At 36.0% G+C, this 21,067-nt stretch overlaps 1 long non-coding RNA gene across 3 annotated transcripts; it reads right to left on the minus strand.

Annotated features, from left to right (window-relative positions):
- Positions 1-16,508: 16,508 nt before the first annotated feature.
- Positions 16,509-18,532, minus strand: LOC120078507. Of its 3 annotated transcripts, XR_005482027.1 has the most exons (8): positions 18,390-18,530; positions 18,226-18,299; positions 18,058-18,124; positions 17,738-17,930; positions 17,537-17,653; positions 17,213-17,453; positions 16,846-16,905; positions 16,510-16,663 (listed from the first exon to the last, which is right to left on the minus strand). It is a non-coding gene; the product is annotated as an uncharacterized LOC120078507 (long non-coding RNA). The 3 variants fall into 3 exon arrangements; XR_005482026.1 differs by having other exon boundaries at positions 16,509-16,663; positions 17,537-17,641; positions 18,226-18,532; XR_005482025.1 differs by having other exon boundaries at positions 18,226-18,532.
- Positions 18,533-21,067: the final 2,535 nt, after the last annotated feature.

The following is a 21,067-nucleotide window of genomic DNA, read 5'->3' on the forward strand; positions in this document are numbered from 1 at the left end:
TAAAAAACATACCATGTGTAAAAAACTAGCCATTAGACACAAATATAAAATAATATTAAATTTATTTTCCTTTTAAATTTCTTTTTAATTTCAATTTTTTTATTTTAAATCAATCCAAAAATCAAAAATCCATCATATGTTAATCTCTTAATAATCCACCATTCAACCAATATGCTGCCACATGTCTACATGCAAATGGTCTGGTTATGCCACGTCATCCACCACGGTATTTTCTCTATAGACTTGTTTCGGTCATATCGTCTTCGTTTTAGTTCCAATTTGACTGATTCAAGAGTTGTTGGAATCGTTGTTCTAAGCTCTACGCTACGGACATATTAAAACACTAATATTTTCAGTAATTAAAAATTGAGTTTTTTATCATCAAAACATTGATTAATTAATTAATTAAAATTAATTAAGTTGAGATTAAGGGCCAAAAAACCAACAGAAACTTCACTAAAGAAGACGTTGTCCCAGAAACTAGTGATACAATGTTATTTCAAAATATTTCCAGGCAAAATTAAAGTTGTTGTGCATTCACCTGTTGGGATTGGTATCCTAATTCTCCCGAAGTCTCGTTGTTTGTAATGATACACATTGTTTTATGAATAAAATAACTGTTATTTCATTCTACATTTACTCATATCCAATAAGCAAATCTCCATGGTTATCTTATGTAAACTTAAGAATGTATATGTGATATACAAGTGGATCATGCCTTAAGTGATAACCTAAATAGATCTTTAGTATAAGGATTAAGGTGGGATACCAATCCTGGTGACACTACGAATACGACCCACTTTGTAGAGGTTTGCAAGTGTTGTAAACTACTGTAGATGCTAGATCATGACCATTCATGTGGAGACATGCGAGCGGGGATGTTCTATACAAAGATTTTGTATAAGATTAGACCACGAGATGACTAGACTCTGTATATAATGTCGTTGATACTAGAGACTTACATCTCACCTAAACGACTATAGGTGACAAGACCTCAATCCTGAGTGTTTTGGGAACTCCTGCCTTGAGGGCAGTCCTTTGATTAGTATGGGTGAAAGTGGCCAGATTGCCAACTCAACATGCCTACCTTTTTGGGGACTTGTCTGATCTGGGAGCTAGGAACTCATTATACAAGATGGAATTCACTTCTTTCCTGAAACGGGAATAAGTAGATAGATTACTCCCTTAAGGCCTGATTTCGGGGCTTGAACATAGTGGCCACAGCTTCTCTTTGGAAGAGAGGACTCGGTCATAGTAAGACTATGAGTTATGTTCATTAAAGGATTCAATGGTAGTTAAGGAGTTAGATGTAACAATAGAGGCATAACGGTTATTTGTCGAGCTGTACTTACAAGCGATTTGTGAAGGGTTGTCGCATTGCTGATTGGTTAAGATGGACACATAATATATCTGTGGTAAGGAGAGTTCAGTTGACGGTCTTTAATGGAGTGCCTGGCAGTTAACGGATGGTAGATCCCATGACTAAAGAGTTTAGACAATTATTCACGTACCGTTGAAACATCGAGCTACAAGTATATAAGGTCCCCTTGATAGCTCAATGGATTCAGTTGAGGATCAGTTCTTGGTGTTGATTTGAAATGTTCAAATTGACAAGAGGTAATTCGATTATATATGATATGAATGGTATGATGTATGAGATACATCTAGTGTAGGATTAATATAAATGAGATTTACATTAAGTGCCATGGAAAAGAAAAAGAGTTATGGTTTATATGTTTTATGAGATGAAATATTAAAACTATAGGTTATAAATATATTATAGTAAGTTAGTTATCATTTATATATATAATAATATTAATTATTGGATAATTAACTCTTTTTCTCTAATAACCAATTGAGTGGAAGGTTATTGGTGGTTTCATGGTAACTGTGAAATAAAAGAAAAAATGTTTTTCTAATTTTGGTAAGAAAAGAAAGAGCTTGAGATTTTGTGAATTCTAGATTTCCTCTCTCAGAAATCTTCTCACGGAAGTTGTCAAGTAAATGGGATTTGCTAAGCAACAGCTTGGATGAGGTAAACGATCGTGGAGTGTTAGTAGGCGACAGACACTCAGCTAAGCGATGAGCTAAACGATCGCTTAGCTTTTCTTAAACGATTGGGCATCGACCTATACGATAGGTTCTTCCATCTCTCACTTGCTCAATCGTTTACACGATTGTTGTTTCCTCCATCTTCTGCCTCAAACCAAGTCCACACAGAGTCCACCCTCTGGATTCTCACACCAAGAATACCAAGGTAGCCTTCTTGGTGGTGTCATACTCAACTCGGCATTGTCGAGGTTCTGTAGAGGCCATTCGTGTCGATTGGGGTGTTCGTGACCTAGGTGATCACTGAGTTTGAGTGCGTGGTGTTCATACAGTGTAGTGGTTATGTTGGACGAATGTTCGTGGTTGTTGTGTTGCTGTGATCGAGCATTCATGATCATGGAGCTTGGCGATGAGTCTACAAAAGTGTGTAGCATTTGTCCTTGATCTTTTATTTATCATGCTGTAATTTCTGTAAATAATGCATAACCATATGTTTCTGTTTAAGATTTTAATTGTAAAGTTCATATATGATTGTAATTTGGAATGATCTTTCCGTTGCTCATAGAAATCCTCGTGTTTGATTTCCTTCATCATTAACTCTAACTTTCAAAGAATGCAAGAGGTATTCTTTGAGCATATAATAAAAATGATTTTCTGTCCCGAAAGCAGGCATGTGAAGTGAAGACGATACTTGCTCATCTGGTTCTGGCACTAAATTGTTCTATGCTTATGAAACTATAGTAATTCATACAACTAATCCTTTACTGGCTAAAGTATATGTTAAAAATGAGTATTTTACCCTAGGTGTATTTTTGTAATTTAACATGTCCCTAGTGAAGGAAATCGGATATGAGGATTTTCATGAGCAGCGAAATGATCATTCCAAATTTCATTCGTATTTGAACATACACAATTACAATCAAGAAATGGAAACTATGCGATCATGCATCAAATGAAATTACAGCATGTTGTACAAAGATCAAGGGAAGAATTATACATACCTTTGAAGACTCATCTTCAAACACCCTCGATCACGAATGCTCAATCAAATAGCAAGACAGTAATCACGAATGCTCGAACACTATGACCACTACACTGCATGATCACAGCAACCACGAACACAGCGATCTCTAAGATCACGAACACAGCAAACTGCCTCCAAAAAACCTCTAACTATGTCGAGTTGAGTATGACACCACCACAAGGGCTACCTTGGTATTCTCGGTGTGACAATCCAGAAGTGTGGGCTTTGTGTGGACTTGGTTAGAGGATGAGACCGGAAGAAAAAAAATCGTGTAAACGATTGCGCAAGTGGGAGATGATAAGGTATATCGTATTGATGATGTCCAATCATTTAACAAATGCTATGCGATTGTTTAGCAAAAGCTCCGCGATCATTTAGCTAAAAGCCAGCTGTACAGTCACTCCACGATCGTCTAGTCTCTCTTCAGCTATCGTTTAGTAAATCTCATTCACTTGACAGCCAACCATGAGTTATTCTAAGAATGGAAAATCCCAAATCTACTAAATTTAGGAAAACATACCATGAAACCACCAATAACCTCCCACTCAATTGGTTATTAGAGAAAAAGAGATAATTATCCAATAATTAATATTATTATAAATATATATGAAAATCAGTGTTGGAAATTGCATGGGAGACCTCCAAATAGCAGACAGCGGAAGTCACATGACAAGTTAAATCCTGAACGTGCCCTTGTAAGTGACTCAACAGGTGGCAACCTTTAGACTCAACCTTCAATCGATGGTCAGAATAATTCAGGTGTCGTTGGTGTCAGTGCTATTGCACAGTCGGATACGTTTCAGTTCTTTGGCCTTATTAGTGTCAATGGTAAAAAAAAAAACCATGGATTGTCGATTCGAGAGTCATGGACCATCTAACCGGCTCATCTGATAAGTTCCTTCCTACTATCTGAGTGCTTGTAATGAAAGGATTAGAATTGCAGATGGGTTATTTGCTCCGGTTGCAGGAAAAGGCCACCTTTCTTTGTTTGAGGGTTTAATGTTGTGTGATGTGATACATGTTCCAAAGATCTCCTATAACTTATTGTCTGTCAGTAAAATTACAAGAGATCTTGATTGTCAGGCTATTTTCTTACTGGACTCTGTTTTATTTCAGGATCTAAGCTCAGGGACGACGATTGGTACAACCCGACATGATAGGGAGCTTTACTTCATGACTGATGATACTTCCTCTAGGGAATGGTATAGGACTAGTTTCATTTGTTCACATTATTCTACTTCTGAAAATGATTTTATGTTTGCTATTTCCGCCTGGGGCATCCCAGCTTTCAATACATGAAATGTTTATTCCCGCATCTATTTCACAATGTTATTTTTTCTTCCTTTACTTGTGATGTATGTATTCGAGCCAAACAGAGTCGTGTCTCATGCTACTCTTAGCCTTACAAGTCATCCAGACCCTTTACCCTTATTCACACTGATGTTTGGTGTCCCTCATCCATCACGACTGCCACAGGTAAACGTTGGTTCGTCACCTTTATTGATGACCACACTCGACTTACTTGGGTGTTCCTTCTTACAGATAAGTCTGAGGTGTCATCTGTGTTTCAGCAGTTCTACACCACTATGAATACTTAGTTCAACGTGAAAATCACGATTCTACAAAGCGATAATGGGCGTGAGTTCATTAACAATTTGTTTCGAGATTTCCTCACATCTAAAGGATTTGTCCACCAAAGTTCGTGTGCCTACACTCCTCAGTAGAATGGAGTGGCCGAACAAAAGAATCGCCATTTGGTGGAAGTCACTCGTTCGCTCATGTTTTCCACTTCCCTTTCGTCCTATTTATGGGGGGATGTTATACTTTCTATTGCCCATCTAATTAATCGCATGCCTTCTCGTGTTCTAAACTTCCATAATCCCCTTGACTGCTTCAAATAGTCATACTCAACCACCCACCTTATCCCTGATGTACCCCTGTCTCTTATACACATCTAGATGTGTATAAGAGACAGCGCATAAAGTGTGCATAAGCATAACACAGCATCCACATTCCATTTCCATCTTTACGTCATCAAGTTTATGGCAACATGAGCTTGTTGTTCATTCATTCATATTCATCATTGTCCATATCCTTTAAAGACACGCATATTAGACCGTTACAAGTTTATGGCCCCGTTGTCAGGGACATGGACTTATTCATTCATTCACATTCATATTTGTCCACATGCTTAAGGATATAAATTCAAGTCATCATCGACACTCTTGTTTGATCGCAAGATGGTGGACTGCTACCTTTAGATCTAGTCCCGACATCTCTTTGTAGGACCATGCGAAAACATCCCTATATTCGTTGAGAAGACTCACATATTTGCCCCCTTCCTCTTCCGAGAGGGATGTACTGATAAAAGTCAGATGCAACTCCTCTACTGTCCCCAGATTCACCTCTTTGAGTTCGTCCATTGTGGATTGACCACTGTCCTCCAGACCTTGTTGAGTGTCCTCCACTTCCTCCTCGATCATACCATCTGTTGGTGGCATGAAGTTTCATCTTCCTCCTCCTCTAAATTTCCCTCCTGAGGGTTGGTGAAGACAATGTTGTGCCTTTTTACCTTGAGCGAGCCTTCGCTTTTGTTTAAAGTAACGAAGGTTTTTGTCTTCATTCATGAGGGGACGGTACTACGAATTTCTCTATCACTTCTTGCCTCACCTGATGGTTTCTTGTCCAATGGCCTTTCAGCGTCTTTAATGTCGAGGCGTCGCCAAATTGATGCCTAGGGTATCGACCCCCTCTTTCTAATAGTCGTATTGGGGGTGTCACTGCAGGGTTTTCCTCTCCCCTTTATCTCACTAGAGACGTGTTCATCGAGGCGATCTTCAACCTTCTCATGCTATAAGCGAAAAAAAAATGGGGGTACAGGGTTTTCCTTCGCTTTCCTTTGAAATTTCATCTAATCTTTCGAAGGCTAAAGGTTGCCCCACCATCAGCGGCTGACAGATGATTTCCTCCTTTCTTTCATTCAATAGAGTCAACATTTGAAGACTGAGTGTCAAGTAACTCTGAGAATCGTATGCGAACTTCCCTTTTTTGCTTCCTTCATGCTCAATCTCTCGAAGACCAAAGCGCATGTGGCGGACGACCTAATACGGTCGAAGGCTGAGGCTCTTTTATCTTTGCTCTCCTTTTCCTCTGCATCATCGACTTCTTCTGCAGCGATATGATTTCTTTTCATTTATTGACCATTCTTCCTTAGGTTTTATAGTGCTAACACCATCAACATCTTTTGTTGGAATTTTAAAACCTTCTTCAACAATATCCCATAAATCATAATCAATAGAAAATAAGAAAAATCTCATTCTATTTTTCCAATAACTATAATTAGTACCATTAAAGAAAGAAGGTTTTGTAATAGATTGACTATCGGTAAAAGGGATAAAACCTAAAGTTGCCATAGCTCAAAAACAATTAAGTTTATCAAAAAATAAATATTTCAAGAAGAGCAACCCACTCTGATACCAATTGTTGGATCGATATAGCAACCCTAGAGGGGGGTGAATAGGATTTAATTAAATTTTTTTTCTAAATTAACCCAATTAAACTAATTAATACACTTTTTATAAATAATAAGAAAAATTCAAATTATGCAACAAATAAGATGACAAAAAATGTGATAATTTAATTCTATCAAATTTTAGCAAATAAATAAGAACAAACTAAAACATACAATAAATTGCTTAAATTAATTACAAAAATAAAAAGGAAAGAGTTAGAGAAGAAGACACTGTAATTTTTATAGTGGTTCGGTCAAACTCGACCTACTCCACTCCCAATCGCCTCTTGGGAATTTGAATAAAATCTTTCCAACTCTTTCCAGGGATTAGAGTCCAACCATTACACCATCGATCCTTTTACGGGTTCAAGAGAAAACCCGATCCTTTCCACGGTTTAGGATCAAACCGTTAAAAATGTTGGAATTTTTTGAAGAACACAATACAACTCTCACTAGAGTGGATTTACAAGTTTAAGACTCAACAAAGTTTATCCTCCACAATACAATAACACTCTCTCAAGAATAAGATGAAAAGAAAAAAAATTGGGAACTTAGAGAGAGCAATAATGGAACTTTTGAGTTTGGAGGATTATGAAATGTAAATTTGTTAGTTTAAAATTTGGAGAGGAAGATGGTTTATATAGAGATAGAAAAATTTTTAGAAACCACAATTAATTTGGACCATTGGATTTTGGAAAAAGAAAAATCAATGGTAGAAGTTTAAAACTAAACTATCGTTAGATACAAACAATATATAATAATATCCTTTTCTTTGAAATCATTTTCTTTTAAAATTAATCCAAAAAATAAAATAAAAAAAAATTATACCATGTGTCCAAAAACTAGTTTTAGACACAAACATAAAATAATATTTAATTCATTTTCCTTTTAATTCATTTTCTTTTGAAATTCATTCTCTTTAAAGTCAATCCAAAAATAAAAAACATACCATGTGTAAAAACTAGCCATTAGACACAAAATAAAATAATATTAAATTTATTTTCCTTTAAATTCTTTTTAATTTCAATTTTTTTATTTTAAATCAATCCAAAAATCAAAAATCCATCATATGTTAATCTCTTAATAATCCACCATTCAACCAATATGCTGCCACTGTTACATGCAAATGGTCTGGTTATGCCACGTCATCCACCACGGTATTTTTCTCTATAATGACTTGTTTCGGTCATATCGTCTTCGTTTTAGTTCCAATTTGACTGATTCAAGAGTTGTTGGAATCGTTGTTCTACAGCTCTACGCTACGGACATATTAAAACACTAATATTTTCAGTAATTAAAAATTGAGTTTTTTATCATCAAAACATTGAAATTAATTAATTAATAAAATTAATTAGGTTGAGATTAAGGGCCAAAAAACCAACAGAAAACTTCACTAAAGAAGACGTTGTCCCAGAAACTAGTGATACAATGTTATTTCAAAATATTTCCAGGCAAAATTAAAGTTGTTGTGCATTCACCTGTTGGGATTGTATCCTAATTCTCCCGAAGTCTCGTTGTTTGTAATGATACACATTGTTTATGAATAAAATAACTGTTATTTCATTCTACATTTACTCATATCCAATAAGCAAATCTCCATGGTTACTTATGTAAACTTAAGAATGTATATGTGATATACAAGTGGATCATGCCTTAAGTGATAACCTAAATAGATCTTTAATATAAGGATTAAGGTGGGATACCATCCTGGTGACACTACGAATACGACCCACTTTGTAGAGGTTTGCAAGTGTTGTAAACTACTGTAGATGCTAGATCAATGACCATTCATGTGGAGACATGCGAGCGGGGATGTTCTATACAAGATTTTGTATAAGTTAGACCACGAGATGACTAGACTCTGTATATAATGTCGTTGATACTAGAGACTTACATCTCACCTAAACGACTATAGGTGACAAGACCTCAATCCTGAGTGTTTTGGGAACTCCTGCCTTGAGGGCAGTCCTTTTGATTAGTATGGGTGAAAGTGGCCAGATTGCCAACTCAACATGCCTACCTTTTTGGGGACTTGTCTGATCTGGGAGCTAGGAACTCATTATACAAGATGGAATTCACTTCTTTCCTGAAACGGGAATAAGTAGATAGATTACTCCCTTAAGGCCTGATTTCGGGGCTTGAACATAGTGGCCACAGCTTCTCTTTGGAAGAGAGGAACTCGGTCATAGTAAGACTATGAGTTATGTTCATATAAAGGATTCAATGGTAGTTAAGGAGTTAGATGTAACAATAGAGGCATAAGGTTATTTGTCGAGCTGTACTTACAAGCGATTTGTGAAGGTTGTCGCATTGCTGATTGGTTAAGAATGGACACATAATATATCTGTGGTAAGGAGAGTTCAGTTGACGGTCTTTAATGGAGTGCCTGGCAGTTAACGGATGGTAGATCCCATGACTAAAGAGTTTAGACAATATTTCACGTACCGTTGAAACATCGAGCTACAAGTATATAAGGTCCCCTTGATAGCTCAATGGATTCAGTTGAGGATCAGTTCTTGGTGTTGATTTGAAATGTTCAAAATTGACAAGAGGTAATTCGATTATATTGATAATGAATGGTATGATGTATGAGATACATCTAGTGTAGGATTAATATAAATGAGATTTACATTAAGTGCCATGAAAAGAAAAAGAGTTATGGTTTATATGTTTTTAAGAGATGAAATATTAAAAACTATAGGTTATAAATATATTATAGTAAGGTTATATTTTATATATATAATAATATTAATTATTGGATAATTAACTCTTTTTCTCTAATAACCAATTGAGTGGAAGGTTATTGGTGGTTTCATGGTAACTGTGAAATAAAAGAAAAAATGTTTTTCTAATTTTGGTAAGAAAGAAAGAGCTTGAGATTTTGTGAATTCTAGATTTCCTCTCTTCAGAAATCTTCTCACGGAAGTTGTCAAGTAAATGGGATTTGCTAAGGCAACAGCTTGGATGAGGTAAACGATCGTGGAGTGTTAGTAGGCCGACAGACACTCAGCTAAGCGATGAGCTAAACGATCGCTTAGCTTTTCTTAAACGATTGGGCATCGACCTATACGATAGTTTTCCATCTCTCACTTGCTCAATCGTTTACACGATTGTTGTTTTCCTCCATCTTCTGCTCAAACCAAGTCCACACAGAGTCCACCCTCTGGATTCTCACACCAAGAATACCAAGGTAGCCTTCTTGGTGGTGTCATACTCAACTCGGCATTGTCGAGGTTCTGTAGAGGCCATTCGTGTCGATTGGGGTGTTCGTGACCTAGGTGATCACTGAGTTTGAGTGCGTGTGTTCATACAGTGTAGTGGTTATGTTTGACGAATGTTCGTGGTTGTTGTGTTGCTGTGATCGAGCATTCATGATCATGGAGCTTGGCGATGAGTCTACAAAAGTGTGTAGCATTTGTCCTTGATCTTTTATTTATCATGCTGTAATTCTCTGTAAATAATGCATAACCATATTTTTTCTGTTTAAGATTTTAATTGTAAAGTTCATATATGATTGTAATTTGGAATGATCTTTCCGTTGCTCATAGAAATCCTCGTGTTTGATTTCCTTCATCATTAACTCTAACTTTCAAAGAATGCAAGAGGTATTCTTTGAGCATATAATAAAAATGATTTTCTGTCCCGAAAGCAGGCATGTGAAGTGAAGACGATACTTGCTCATCTGGTTCTGGCACTAAATGTTCTATGCTTATGAAACTATAGTAATTCATACAACTAATCCTTTACTGGCTAAAGTATGTATTTAAAAATGAGTATTTTACCCTAGTGTATTTTTGTAATTTAACATGTCCCTAGTGAAGGAAATCGGATATGAGGATTTCATGAGCAGCGAAATGATCATTCCAAATTTCATTGTATTTGAACATACACAATTACAATCAAGAAATGGAAACTATGCGATCATGCATCAAATGAAATTACAGCATGTTGTACAAAGATCAAGGGAAGAATTATACATACCTTTGAAGACTCATCTTCAAACACCCTCGATCACGAATGCTCAATCAAATAGCAAGACAGTAATCACGAATGCTCGAACACTATGACCACTACACTGCATGATCACAGCAACCACGAACACAGCGATCTCTAAGATCACGAACAACAAAACTGCCTCCAAAAACCTCTAACTATGTCGAGTTGAGTATGACACCACCACAAGGGCTACCTTGGTATTCTCGGTGTGACAATCCAGAAGTGTGGGCTTTGTGTGGACTTGGTTAGAGGATGAGACCGGAAGAAAAAAAATCGTGTAAACGATTGCGCAAGTGGGAGATGATAAGGTATATCGTATTGATGATGTCCAATCATTTAACAAATGCTATGCGATTGTTTAGCAAAAGCTCCGCGATCATTTAGCTAAAAAGCCAGCTGTACAGTCACTCCACGATCGTCTAGTCTCTCTTCAGCTATCGTTTAGTAAATCTCATTCACTTGACAGCCAACCATGAGTTATTCTAAGAATGGAAAATCCCAAATCTACTAATTTAGGAAAACATTACCATGAACCACCAATAACCTCCCACTCAATTGGTTATTAGAGAAAAAGAGATAATTATCCAATAATTAATATTATTATAAATATATATGAAAATCAGTGTTGGAAATTGCATGGGAGACCTCCAAATAGCAGACAGCGGAAGTCACATGACAAGTTAAATCCTGAACGTGCCCTTGTAAGTGACTCAACAGGTGGCAACCTTTAGACTCAACCTTCAATCGATGGTCAGAATAATTCAGGTGTCGTTGGTGTCAGTGCTATTGCACAGTCGGATACGTTTCAGTTCTTTGGCCTTATTAGTGTCAATGGTAAAAAAAAAACCATGGATTGTCGATTCGAGAGTCATGGACCATCTAACCGGCTCATCTGATAAGTTCCTTCCTACTATCTGAGTGCTTGTAATGAAAGGATTAGAATTGCAGATGGGTTATTTTGCTCCGGTTGCAGAAAAGGCCACCTTTCTTTGTTGAGGGTTTAATGTTGTGTGATGTGATACATGTTCCAAAGATCTCCTATAATTATTGTCTGTCAGTAAAATTACAAGAGATCTTGATTGTCAGGCTATTTTCTTACTGGACTCTGTTTTATTTCAGGATCTAAGCTCAGGGACGACGATTGGTACAACCCGACATGATAGGGAGCTTTACTTCATGACTGATGATACTTCCTCTAGGGAATGGTATAGGACTAGTTTCATTTTGTCACTATTCTACTTCTGAAAATGATTTATGTTTGCTATTTCCGCCTGGGGCATCCCAGCTTTCAATACATGAAATGTTTATTCCCGCATCTATTTCACAATGTTATTTTTTCTTCCTTTACTTGTGATGTATGTATTCGAGCCAAACAGAGTCGTGTCTCATGCTACTCTTAGCCTTACAAGTCATCCAGACCCTTTACCCTTATTCACACTGATGTTTGGTGTCCCTCATCCATCACGACTGCCACAGGTAAACGTTGGTTCGTCACCTTTATTGATGACCACACTCGACTTACTTGGGTGTTCCTTCTTACAGATAAGTCTGAGGTGTCATCTGTGTTTCAGCAGTTCTACACCACTATGAATACTTAGTTCAACGTGAAAATCACGATTCTAACAAAGCGATAATGGGCGTGAGTTCATTAAAATTGTTTTCGAGATTTCCTCACATCTAAAGGATTTGTCCACCAAAGTTCGTGTGCCTACACTCCTCAGTAGAATGGAGTGGCCGAACAAAAGAATCGCCATTTGGTGGAAGTCACTCGTTCGCTCATTTTTCCACTTCCCTTTCGTCCTATTTATGGGGGATGTTATACTTTCTATTGCCCATCTAATTAATCGCATGCCTTCTCGTGTTCTAAACTTCCATAATCCCCTTGACTGCTTCAAATAGTCATACTCAACCACCCACCTTATCCCTGATGTACCCTCCCCCTCCCCCCCCCCCAAGTCTTTGGCTATGTTATCTTTGTTCATACCCATGGTCCTAATCGCACAAAGTTCACTCCTCGTGCTCAGAAATGTGTGTTTGTTGGGTATCCTCTCTATCAACATGGGATAAATGTTATCACTCACCTTCTCGAAAATACTTCGTTTCCATGGATGTAACCTTTCTCAAGAATCAACCATTTTTCCCTATTAGTCATCTTCAGGGGGAGAGTTCTAGTGAAGAGACTAATTGGTCCTTAGAGTTGTTAGCTGAACTTGAGCCTGTCATAAGCAATCACAACACGGTCACTTTACCCTTAAAGTTGTCACAGTAGTCATAAAAGAGGTGAGAAGCCATGATGTTTCTCTCAACCTTCCCATTACCATGAGGAAAGGTACAAGGTCCTGTACAAAATACCCTATGCACAGTTACATAACCTACAATAACCTGTCACTCGAGTTCAAGGTTCTCACTACAAGCCTAGATACAACAATGATTCTGAGTAGTATACATGTGGCAATGGAGGTTCCTGAGTGGAAAGCTGCAGTTATTGAGGAAATGAGAGCTCTTGAAAAGAAGAACGGAACATGGGAACAAGTTGTCCTTCCCAAAGGACACAAGACGGTTGGATGGAAATGGGTCTTTACCATCATATACAAACCTAATGGGATGATTGACAAATACAAGGCTAGACTCGTTACCAAAGGCTTTACTCAGACCTTTGGAATAGACTACTTAGAAACCTTCTCCCCAATGGCCAAGTTTAATACCGTTCGGGTGTTATTATCAGTAACAGTGAACAAAGATTGGCCTCTTTGTTAACTGTAAAAAATGTGTTTCTTAATGGGTAATTAGAAGAGGAAGTCTACATGAGTCCTCCCCCTGGTTTCGAAAGCTGGTTTAAGCATCGGGTCTGCAGACTGAGGAAGTTTCTATATGAGTTGAAACAGTCTCTGAGAGCTTGATTTGACAAATTTACTACTTTTGTTAAATCTCAAGGGTATAATTAAGGGAACTCATACTACATATTGTTTACTAAGAAGTTTATGTTAGGGAAGATTGTGGTCCTCATTATCTATGTTGATGACATAGTACTATCTGGTGATGATGCGACTGAGATTATGAGACTTAAAGGGAAATTAAAGACCTCGAAAAATTGAGATATTTTCTCGAGATGTTGCTCGATCAAAAGAGGGTATTTCAGTTTCTCAACGAAACTACACTCTGGACTTGCTTAAAGAGACAGGTATGACTTAATGTAAGCCTGTTGACACCCTTGGGGATACAATGCAAAGCTTAGCAATATGAATAGTAGAGTTCTAATCAACAAAGAGAGATATCAGCGGCTAGTTGTGAAGTTAATTTACTTGTCCCATACCAGACCTAATATATCCTATACAGTGAGTATTGTTAGTCAGTTCATGCAACCTCCTTATAAAGTGCATATGACAGTTGTTGAGTGCATTTTGAGATATTTGAAGACAACTCCTGGTAAGGGCTTGATGTCAAAAAGTCTGATAAACGCTGCATTGAAGCTTACACCGATTCTGATTGGGCAGGTTCTGTTGTTGACAGAAAGTCGATGTCTAGGTATGGCACCTTTGTCTAGGGTAATCTGGTTACTTGGAGAATTAAAAAGCAAGGGGTTGTAGCTAGAAATAATGCTGAAGCTGAGTACAGGGCCATGAGCTTAGAGATATGTGAAGAGATCTGGTTGAAGAAAGTGTTGATGGATCTTTATCAAGATAATGAACTCCTGATGAAACTTTTTTGTGACAATAAAGCGGCGATAAGCATTGCGAATAATCATGTTCAGCAAGACAGGACAAAACATGTGGAGATCGATAGACACTTCATCATGGAGAGAATGAACAATGGAAGCATATGCATTCCCTATATCCCCTCAAATTAGCAAGTCGTGGATGTCCTCACGAAAGGTTTACTGAGACATAGCTTTGATTATTGTGTTAGCAAGTTGGGTCTTAATGATATCTACACCCAACTTGAGGGGAAGTATTGAAAATGAGTATTTTACCCTAAGGGTATTTTTGTTATTTAACATGTCCCTAGGGCTCCCTACTTGTCTATTTATTGGAGCAGTCTTCTTGTATTCAGTGTATTAGAGAATAATAAAATAAGTCTACTATCGTGGTTTTTTCTCCTTGGCCTAGGGTTTTCCACATAAACATCTGTGTTCTTTATTCTTCCTTTTTTCATCAGTATATTAGAGAATAGGATCTAAATTAGGGAATTAGGATCAAGTGGAGTAAAAATGCTTATATATGCTAATCTTACAGGTTTCTAGGGCGTGTCTACTCAATGAATTTTTTGAAAGATCTAGGACCAAGAGATGCAACTTGCATGCCTCAACTGGATACTCTTTCAACTGCGTATATCAACAATTGTAATTACAATGAAAATTATAATAGCTACTAAGGATTTGAAATGCTAAGTTCTCCCAATTAAATAAATATAGAGTTCCATCCTAAAACCACCTAACAATAATGAGAGGAGTAACGAGTGTATCTTATAAGGATCATGAGGTATATTCATCTTTTCGATGTAAGATCTTCAACATACCTCCTTAAGATTGTGCCTCTTGGGGTTCACCATTCTTAGATGTCCTTTTTTCTAAACTGAATACCTATTTAGGTTTAGGCATCATGAAAATGCATCTTCTACCATCTACTCTACTTATTATAACCAACGTCACTAACAAACAAAATGATTAGTACACCCCTCAAATAACAATATATATGAGAAATATCCATCGACTGTTTAGATGTTAAATACTATTCCTCTTTCATATGAATCGCAAAATAAGTATTTATTTATTATGCTACATCAACCAAAAGTTGCATATATTGTTTGAAGTCCAATCTAAGAAATTCCCCTTACACATTCTTAATGAAACTTTGGTTTCTTCAAACAAAACAAAAGGAAGAAAATGCCATACTGCAATATAGTATAGCTGAGCAATGGATGCGCTTGAAGAAATCCAGGTAGAATTTGTATGTTTGAATACTCACTTATCCCAAGTTTAGCCTAGCCAACATTTCAAAGAGCAGTAAAGTTTCCTCCATCAGTTTTTCAATCCCTATTTTCTCTTCGATAGTTTCGTATTCTCTATTATCCATTTATAGAGGTGATTGGTGAAGAGAAGTTATAGGTAATAACTATAAGTAGATGAACTGAATACATGGTTTGAGTGAAGATCTAAGGTTCCTAAATGAGAAAGTGCCACAATCTCCACCGGTAGCATACTCACTAAACTATTCCTATAATTTGAAATCAAGATACTCAATAAAACTAAATAAAAAGAGCATAGTACATAGAAAGAAAAAAATATTGTAATAGAAACCAAGTGTATGATAATGGATGAAATAATATCCCATATATAACTCTGCAAGAGCACAACAATCCTTTATTAAAGGTGGAATTGATGAAATTTTGGCAGAGGGATACATTTTGCAAGGCTTGTTTAAATATGAAAGAAAAGGATTAAATTAGTAGAGTAAAAAAAGATGTTAGATGGGCTTATCAGACAAAAAATTCAATGTTTCACTACTACAGAAATTGGATTACGTACGTGTTTTCAATGTCAAGTAAAGAGTATACCTTATGCTTATAAAAGCGTCGAGTATTCGACTGCCAAGTATAGTGTGATAACTTGACTTCAAAAAAATGTCAAAACAAATATTTCTTGATACAATTTTTGTGTCAAGAAAGATAATACAGTTGACATTGGTGGTATGTCAAGTATATTGATTCTTGACATTGATTACGTATCATATATGATAACTCTTGACGTTTTTTATTTGTCAAGTATATCTTCTTTTTTTTTTTCCAAATTAAGTGCCCTAATTAATATTCTCATTTTTTGCCTTGTATTCCAACAATACAATTACATCAACTAAACAAATATTACATCAACAATACAACAATATTTCTCTTTCACATGTATATGCACAAAATAAAATCTCAACTCTTGCTTTTGTATACAAAACTCAACTTTCAACAAACACAAAAGTGACAAATTGTTTATAAGTAATGTCTAGACAAAGTACATTATTTAATCTATATATTGAGCTTTGAAGTCTAGAGAGTGAGAACTAAGGGTCAGGCAAGCCATGTTTAAGCAAGTCAACCTGCAAAATAGAATAAGGGGTGATAACATTAAATTTCATAATATAGAAATAAATGTTAAGATACAACAATGACAACAAGTCACGCACAAGGAAAAATGTACATGATTGTCTTACTTTATGTAATAGAAAAATATCATACTCGAAACTTAAAAAATATCTACAACTTAAAGTTAAAGACTTACTGAGATTTCATTCATTCTCTTTTGACCATATCCAGTCTCAAGAGGAACAATTACCTTTCGCTGCAACAAAGAAAGATGGAAGAGATTTGAGAAAACATAATAAAGAGGAAGAAGATTATCAACAAATCAAACATATGCTAAAATTTAAAATAAAAAAATGCAGATATCTTTCCAATGACTTATCATAGACATAATATCAGTCATAGTATGCTCAGTGAAAAAAAAAAAAAACTTTACACATTTTAATAGACAAATCACCATAGTATTATTAGAACAATAAAGGAGTGTTATCCTAAAAAAGATAAAGGACTATCAATTAAGCTTCCAAACAAGAAAGTACTATCCCAGTCACAAATTTAATTTGTACCTTAATTTTCAAGGGATCGCAAAATAGCTATGGATCGGTGCTATCAAACTCATCAAAGTACTCCAATTGCTATCATTCTCAACAAAATGGTTAATTTCAAGAGAATATCAGATACACCAAAACTTAAATGTATACCATACTGTGTAGGATACAAAGTCAATAATATGACTATTGCAAAAAACGTAGCAGCTAGAACTGGGCACTACAATTGCATTCATTTCAACAACGTGTAAAAGGACACCTAAAGCAAACAAAAAATCTATAAGAGAAAGGTAGATACAACAGTTTGAAGAGGGAAAAAAATGTTGAGTAAAGCAAACTTACAAATGAATGCAGTGAAGAGTAGTAAATGTATAGAACAAACACCAATATGACATCTTGCACTCATACTTTTATCCTGCTTTGAGCATTTTGAACATATCCTGCAGACTGCAAATTAAACTTTGCAAGGGCAGCAGTTTAGATATCATGACTAGTAAATAAAATAAACAAATCAAGATAAATAGCATGAATATTGGTTTATACCCAATGCTAAAAACTAGAAGCTAGAGTTAAAGGATTCGTCAAGTCAGTGTAGAGCAGGGAGATCATAACATCAAATAACGCTAGCGTGTTGAGAATATCCAGGAGAGAACCATACGTGCAAGTAGAACCAACTGATAATTGCAGCCATAGGAATTGGAACTATTCCATCTTCTGCTCCAGCGGCGGCGGTAGGCTTTGTTTCGCATAAATTGAAATAAGAAATGAGCCATTAACATAAATCAAAATCGTTCCAAGTAACAATAATCATAAAAAAAGATTTAAAATAAAGAAACCCTAAAAGAACATTGAAAGAAACAAACCTAAAAAACACCATTAACAAGATAGCCAAAGAAAAACCCAAATGTGCAAATGAGAAATCGTTGCCTCCTGCACAAGGATACAAAGAAAAAACAATGGAATGAAGTTCAAGTTCACTAACATATCTGAGAGAGAAATGAAAAACGTGAACAATGTATGAAGAGAACAACTCTTAGATTTGCTTCAACGACGTTGGAACAAAGCTCAAACAACACTACTTGAAGGAGCTCAAAGCTCGATGGACCTGACACAAAGCTCAATGTCTCATATCTGCTTAAGATGAACCTGTAACAAAGCTCGAAGCTCACAGATGTGAAACAAACTTGGAACGAACCTCCACGATGCCAAACAAAATTGGAATGAAGCTCAGATCTGCTTAGCATGCGTTGGACAGAAATGGAACGAAGCTCTGCTTAGGGAGGGGGAGAGTTGATGAGGAAGGAGGGAAGTTTTTTTTCCTAGGACATTTAACCCCTTTTACTGGTTTAAAATAATAAGTCAATTATTTTTTATATTTTATTTGATAATTTTTGTAGAAGATAAAGCAAATTTGAGAGGAAAATGAAAATGGGGGAAAGAGAGAAACAAAAGATAAAGATTAAAAAAATATTATTTTTTATATTTTACTTGACACGAAAAATATGTCAAGTAAGAACTTCTTATACTTGACACGAAAACATATCAAGTAAAACCTTATATTAATTGACATTTTCTTTTCTAAAAGGTCATTACTTGATGGTTTTTCCAAAGAAACATCAAGTAATTAAAAACTGCAAATGTCAAGTAATGTGGATTTTGTAGTAGTGGTTTAGAAAATATTTGAACAAATGAATCATGATAGGTTACCAATTCTCTCAAGCAGGTCATTAAGCAAATTCATTGCTGCAAGTATTTAATTTTATATTATATTTCTTTTAATAGAGTAAAAAATATAAATGAGACGACAGTATCAGATAAATAGGTCAAAACTTCAAAACTACATGCATTAAGTTAAGTGAGCATAGTCCAAGATCCAATTAAACTTTTGAACATAACTGTTTACTTGCTCCCCTGCCAAACAAAGGGGTTTACATTAGAATAAACTGACTCAAAACATTATATAACGAAGATCATATCTTACATTAAGTAATTTAGTATGGTTAGTATAAAAGTTCAGCTACAAAGCTAGTGCAGTAGAAAAGGGGGAAAATCACAAGTTCAGTAGGTATACAAAATGGCAATGCAAAGGCGATTACGGTCGCTGAGTTGTTGCCACCAACTGCTCCTTCCAATCGAGTTTAAATTCTCTGTATAAATAGAATAAAAATTAGAAGAAAGAGAGTTGTTGGGCTGATCACTCTTCACAAGTCCCAAATACTCAAAATCAACGTTGGAGAGATGAAGAAATGGCTCAAAACTATTCTATCAAATCCTCGATACTCGAAACTCGATGCTCAACTGCTTCCTACTCGATCCTCGATCAGAACTCCCTTCTTTGTTTGACTAGTCTTTGTTAAATCCTCGATGCAACTTGATGACAAAAGAACTAATACTTGATCATACTCGACGATTCTTGAACGATACTTGGTGCGACTCGAAGGTGAAAACGATGTACTCGGAGCTACTCGATAGCGAAGAATCGATGCACGATTGACTCGATAATCTGATTACTTGATGTGATTTGAAATGTAAATGAATAGCGCACTATTTGTAGTAAAGAATTACTCGATTGAATAAGAAAGATAAGGGAAGAAGAAAGGGACATAGTGTTTACGTGGTTCGGCAAGATTGCCTATGTCCACAGGAAGATCTGAATTCTTTTACTTGATGAAGATTGGGTATAGATTATTATTATATCTTTTTTTTTTTTTACAGTAATTTGAATTTGAAATCAGTGGTATTTAGAAGAATATACCAGCTGACCGTTACAAATGTTAGTTATAAACAAATAGAAATTTGAGGTACTTGAGTCAAAGCTTCTTCAAATTCTCCACCTTGACTCCAATGTCTTGCAATCTTCATGATCTTCCTGATTCTGACCGGTTTGTCTACCCTATGTCTGGGAGCTCAAAACCAACTTATTCTAAACATTTAAACAATTTAAGCTTTGAAACAAGTTTTGTTAACATATCAGCTATAATGTCGGAAATGTGAACCTTTAAGATTTCTATCTCCCCTGTCTCAATTTTATCTCTAATGAAATGATATTTGATATCAATGTGCTTTGTTCTAGTGTGGAATTGTGGATTTGGGGACAAATGGATAGAACTTTAGTTATCATAGTAGAGTTTCACTAGTAATTGATCTATTCCAAAGTCTTTCAACAGTCCCTTGAGCCACAAAGCCTCTTTGATTGCTTAAGTTAGAGTCAAGTATTTAACTTCAGTTGTAGATAAGGCTACTATAAGTTGTAATGATGCTTTTAAGCTGATTAGATTAGAACCAAAAAGGAAAAGGTAACCTGTTAAGGACCTTCTTTTGTCCAAATCATCAGCATAGTCAACATCAATATATTCATAAAGCTCTAGATTTGGTTTAGCTGGCCTTTGATAGACTAACTTTGAGTTTTTAGACCAAACTAAATATCTTAAAATCCATTTAGTAGCCTCCCAGTGTCTCTTACCAGGATTAGACATATATCTACTGACTAAGCTAGTTGAATATGAGAGATCGGGTATAGTAGAAATCATTAAATACATTAAGCTTCCGACTGCTTGACTATAGGGTATGACAGCCATCTGTTTCTGGTGTTCTTGTCACAATGCTTAGGAGAGTTGGCTGAGGAAAGCTTACAGTGCTGAGCAATAGGTAAACTCATAGGTTTGGCATCATTCATGTTGAACCTTTTAAGGATCTTCTCACAATAAGAGGACTGATTGATGCTTAGAACTTCTTTGTTCCTATGGATCTATATTCCTAGGACCTTGCTTGCTTCTCCTAAATTCTTCATATCAAACTCTCCTTTTAAGAGGTTTTTAACATAGGTTAGATCTTCTTTGGACCTACCTGCCAGCTACATGTCATCTACATATA

The sequence above is a fragment of the Benincasa hispida genome, chromosome 5 (assembly GCF_009727055.1).
Source record: "Benincasa hispida cultivar B227 chromosome 5, ASM972705v1, whole genome shotgun sequence".
Taxonomy (NCBI): Eukaryota; Viridiplantae; Streptophyta; class Magnoliopsida; order Cucurbitales; family Cucurbitaceae; genus Benincasa; species Benincasa hispida.